Genomic DNA, 6000 nt, shown 5'->3' with positions numbered 1-6000 from the left:
ATCCTCATCCTCAGAAGAAGAAGAAGAGAATGAGGATGAAGAAGAAGAAGAAGAAGAAGAAGAAGAAGTAGGATGAAAATAAGAAGAATTCCAAGCCGGCAAAAAGTGTATCTGCAGAGCTCCGCTAAGTGTATCTGCAGAGCTCCGCTAAGAAATAGCGGAGCTCTGCAGATACACTTTTTGCCGGCTTGGAATTCTCCTTCTTCTCATCCTTCTTCTTCTTCTCATCCTTCTTCTTCTTCTCATCCTTCTTCTTCTTCTCATCCTTCTCCTTCTTCTCATCCTTCTCCTTCTTCTCATCCTTCTTCTTCTTCTCATCCTTCTCCTTCTTCTCATCCTTCTTCTTCTCATCCTTCTCCTTCTTCTCATCCTTCTTCTCATCCTTCTCCTTCTTCTCATCCTTCTTCTCATCCTTCTTCTCATCCTTCTCCTTCTTCTCATCCTTCTCCTTCTTCTCATCCTTCTCCTTCTCCTTCTTCTCATCCTTCTCCTTCTTCTCATCCTTCTCCTTCTCCTTCTTCTCATCCTTCTCCTTCTCCTTCTTCTCATCCTTCTCCTTCTCCTTCTTCTCATCCTTCTCCTTCTTCTCATCCTTCTCCTTCTTCTCATCCTTCTCCTTCTTCTCATCCTTCTTCTCATCCTTCTCCTTCTTCTCATCCTTCTTCTCATCCTTCTCCTTCTTCTCATCCTTCTTCTCACCCTTCTCCTTCTTCTCATCCTTCTTCTCATCCTTCTCCTTCTTCTCATCCTTCTTCTCATCCTTCTTCTCATCCTTCTCCTTCTTCTCATCCTTCTCCTTCTTCTCATCCTTCTCCTTCTCCTTCTTCTCATCCTTCTCCTTCTTCTCATCCTTCTCCTTCTCCTTCTTCTCATCCTTCTCCTTCTCCTTCTTCTCATCCTTCTCCTTCTCCATCTTCTCATCCTTCTCCTTCTCCTTCTTCTCATCCTTCTCCTTCTCCTTCTTCTCATCTTTCTCCTTCTTCTCATCCTTCTCCTTCTTCTCATCCTTCTCCTTCTCCTCCTTCTCATCCTTCTCCTTCTCCTTCTTCTCATCCTTCTCCTTCTCCTTCTTCTCATCCTTCTTCTCATCCTTCTCCTTCTTCTCATCCTTCTTCTCATCCTTCTCCTTCTTCTCATCCTTCTTCTCATCCTTCTTCTCATCCTTCTCCTTCTTCTCATCCTTCTCCTTCTTCTCATCCTTCTCCTCTTCTCATCCTTCTCCTTCTCCTTCTTCTCATCCTTCTCCTTCTTCTCATCCTTCTCCTTCTCCTTCTTCTCATCCTTCTCCTTCTCCTTCTTCTCATCCTTCTCCTTCTCCTTCTTCTCATCCTTCTCCTTCTCCATCTTCTCATCCTTCTCCTTCTCCTTCTTCTCATCCTTCTCCTTCTCCTTCTCCTTCTCCTTCTTCTCATCCTTCTTCTCATCCTTCTCCTTCTCCTTCTTCTCATCCTTCTCCTTCTCCTTCTTCTCATCCTTCTCCTTCTCCTTCTTCTCATCCTTCTCCTTCTCCTTCTCCTTCTCCTCCTTCTCCTTCCTCATCTCCAAGGGCATTTAAATTAAAGGTACAGTGTTCTGCACTAATTTAAAGGCTCTCTGACGCCTAGAAACCCTTTTTATAAGTTAACTTCGTAGCGAATAAATTCGCATCGAATCGAATTTCTTCCTGAAATTCGGCGAATCAGCCGAATCGAATTTTTGAATAATTCGCTCATCTCTAGTTGTGATAATGAACAGATCTAACTATCTTGCACTAGTTAGTAATATCTTAGAAGATAAAGAGACGTACATGCTTCTTAACAACAATCCGTTATTTGCATATAAAAAATCATTGAAATCTTTAATTAATACAGGGTATGAAGCTGGTATCCTGAACAAGAAAGAAAAAGATTATCTATGCCCTACTGCTCCAAAATTACCTGTAATTTATTGTCTTCCAAAGATCCACAAGGATCCTATTAACCCCCCAGGCCACCTTATTGTAAGTGGCATTGGGTCGCTCTGTGCACGTGTTGGAGAATACATAGATGGCTTCCTCCAGCCTTTGGTGATTAATACTCCAGCTTTTCTAAAGGATTCAAAACAAGTGTTATCTGTTATTAAAGATATTAAACTGACTAAACCGACCTATTTAGTAACGGCAGATGTCTCCGCCCTTTACAGCAACATAAAACATGATGATGGGCTTCAAGCTGTGGACTATTATTTGAAGGGTGCTCTAGACATCCCCCCATTACAGAAAAGTTTTATATTAGATCTTCTCAAATTTGCAATGTGTCACAACTATTTCTGGTTTAGTAATAATTATTATCTGCAGATCACCGGAGTTGCAATGGGTGCAAAGTTTGCGCCGAGCCTCGCCAATTTGTTTATGGCTCATTGGGAGGAGGACATTATCTACTCCAGGGACTGGCCACATCTCCGCTTGTATCGTCGGTACATCGACGATATTTTGTTATTTTGGGATGCTGATGAATTTTCTCTGATTAATTTCTTTACGACCCTGAATTATAATACCAACAACATCAAATTGACTTTTCAATATGATTATTAATTTTTTGGATTTGAACATTTTTAATAACGGTACGGGGTTATCTACAAAGACTTTTTTTAAACAGGCAGACCGGAATAGCTTCATTCCAAAAAATAGTTGCCATCTTCCAAGATGGTTAAATAACATACCGAGGGGCCAATTCATAAGGGTCCGTCGAAATTGTGATAAGGTTGACGATTTTATCCAACAATCCACTGTCCTTAAAAAGAGGTTTGTGGAAAAGGGCTACGACAGTAATATTTTAGAGGCAGAAATTGATATTGTAAAGAACACAAATAGAGAGTTGCTCCTCTCTACTGGGCACAAAAACAAAAATAAGGACAATAGATTCTGTCCATTTATCACCAATTTTTCTGCCAAGTACAAAGATGTAGCCAAAATCATTAAAAAACATTGGTGTATCCTTAAAAGTGACCCTCGTTACCCGATCAACCAGAAATCACCTATAGGAGAGCCTCTTCCCTTAGGAATAAACTTGCTCCAAATGTGATTAATCCCCCGAGACAACTTACGTTCTTTAATCGGAAAGGATTCTTCCCATGTAACCGATGCATGTTGTGTGTCTACAATGGCACCCATAAAACACCGATTTTTACATTTTGCTCTCGCTCTACTGGTAAGCAATATACAATGGACTCCACCATCACATGTAATAGCCTTCACATAGTCTATCTCCTTGAATGTTCCTGCGGGAAACAGTACATTGGCAGGACCACCAGGAGATTAAGAGATAGGCTGCGTGAACATCTTACAAATATCAAAAAGGGTTTTAAAGAACACTCTTTATCAATGCATTTTCGCCAACAACACAATCGGGATCCACATTCCCTCAAGTTTATCGGCATAGATATGGTTCATAGACACTGGAGAGGAGTTTATAAATGAAGGGCTGTCTCCATGTTAGAGACAAAATGGATCTATTTGTTACGTACATCATCTCCTTTAGGCCTTAATATAGAGTTGGACATTAATTGTTTTATCGATACCAGCTAATCTGCGTCACAATATAATTTATTATTCTTACCATATACATTTATGGCATGCGTTTTTTGTTAATTCATTTATATGAGGTTTGGTTGCTCTTTTAAATGAGTCTTAAATGAGGTTTGGTTGCTCTTTATGCTATTTTATATTTTGATGCGTTTTTATGTGGATTTTATTTCATTTATTGTAGCTTATCTATTGTAGCTGATTTTCCCGTTCTCCACCCCTGTTTACTCCTATTACATATGTTTATCTCATTTAATCTTTTATGTACACATTTCGGTCACATGCGTTTATGCATATATAGATGGTGACTTTTTCTGATATAATTTTTGATGTTATAGTGGTATTATTCCACTTTTTTCAATATCACCACTTCGTGACTATGTTTCAGGGAGTAAAATGACATTTATTATGTCTGTTATTTATCCTAGTATGTTTTTTAACATGCGGTTATATATTTTATATGTGGTCTTTCATCAACCAATCTGTTACTGAATACTTTATGATCTTTTCATTGACTGGATGAGCTTTTGATTTTACATGCGTTTTTTATATATACTCTTATGGTGCAATACCTCCCTGAACGTATTTTATTGGCAATGTACCCGGTCTAACTATTTAGACATGTTGCTATGTATGCTAATTTCATAGTAACTATCCTTTTTTGATTACATATAGGCACTTCTAATTAGTAAGGTGTCTGGTCTATTGTTCCAAGAATGCAATTTCATATGCCAAATAGAAATTCTCCTATATTGTGGCCGCTTCTATGGTGCACAGGCATAATGTCCCCCTGCTGAATCCTTTAACATGGGGCTCTGGATCAATTTGTCTATCTGTACTGCACTTCAAGAAAATGGCCGCCGCATGAGCGTACTGCGCATGCGCGGCTTTGCCGCAATGACGTCATCGGTGCGTACTGCGCATGCGCACCGCGGGCTTTAAATCTGATCATTTTTTTGCAATGCACCCCCTTTGAAAACGTGTGTGTCACACGAAACGCGTCAAGGAGGTGCCCCCCAACTGTCTGGACTTACTACTTAGCTGCCCTATGGTTCCTGCATTTTGAATTTTGTAAGTGTGTTTTACCATTTGAAATTACTGCACCTACTACACTATCAAAGCTTCTGGCCTGTGGCTCTCTTATTATGGAGGGAGCCCGGGCTTTTTGAAGGTGCTCGATTCTTCTTGGCTTTCTGTGGGTTGCTGACTGATTTGCTGGATTAATCCCTCCATTGGCTGATGTACATCTCTGGGATCCCTGTCCTGCTGTCCTGGGAACATGACATCTAGTGGCGAGGGATAAGATGACATCATCCTCTTCAGTGGCTTCCTTTCAGAGTACCAGGAGTAGGTCTTAATTACTCCATGCTCCATGTGCTGAGATATCTGGTTAGTGCAAGCTATTCTCAGTTTTTTACCACAAGAGTCACGAACTTCCCTCTGGTTTCTCAACCTCGGATGCACCACAGAAGTCACAAGTTTAATATTTTAATATTTTAATGCTTTATTTTAATCACGAATCTTGCTTAATTTATGTTTAATTTATGCGATCAGGTTAATTTCTAGCATATGAGCGCTGCATATTTTTATTATATACTATCCAAAGTTTTTTGAGGTTTACTTTCTATGCTAGCAGCTTATTTAATTAATTTATTCATTTATTTATTTATTCATTTATTCATCCGATTAATCATCAGACACCTAGCGCTGTTGCACTTTATTCTATTTTATTCACAAATAAATAAACAGCATTCATATGTAAATAGCAGCGACAATGAGACGTTCCTATGTAAATAGTGGCAGCAATCATATATATATTATGCCCCCCCCCAGGTTCCAGCCACCATCACCTCTGCTGAATGCTTCCCACTGGGGAGGTTAACAGGAACATGTCTGCAATTATGGTCACTGAGCCTACCATCAGCCTGTTCTGCAAAAGTAAGCAAAGTGTGTGTGGGGGGGGGCAGAGGTAGGCAGAAAAGGAATTACAGGTTGGGGTGCACAGGTGAGCAAGGAGGGGATATACAAAGGTAAGGAAGGTGGGTGCAAATATGAGCAGAAAAGGTGGTGGAGGAGGAGAAGATGCAAAGGTGTACTGACGGGGTGAAAAAGATGTATGTCATGTGTAGGAAAATGTGTAGGAAAAATCCCTGACCCTTTTTCAAACTCATACCGAGCCACACAGTGCCACAGCACTGTGAATTTTGGTGCATGTGAAAATACGCTTGTCAGCAGATGTGTGAGGGTAACAATTAATGGCACTGCTGTGTATCTGCTAAGGGGCAGCACATTTCTGTGATGTTACGAAAGTGATTTTGCATGCATTCCTGACACGTACAAATGTGAACATAGGCTAAATGTCTCAATTACATTGGTGGTCAGTATATATCTTTTAGTAGTCAGTGTGAATGTCCTCCTGTAGGTGCTGTAACCTCTAGCAACCAATTAGTGAGCTGTAA

This window comes from Staurois parvus, unplaced genomic scaffold (assembly GCF_062004578.1).
Source record: "Staurois parvus isolate SC_StPar_1 unplaced genomic scaffold, SC_StPar_1.0 ptg001352l, whole genome shotgun sequence".
NCBI lineage: Eukaryota > Metazoa > Chordata > Amphibia > Anura > Ranidae > Staurois > Staurois parvus.
This window is presented reverse-complemented; position numbering follows the sequence as displayed.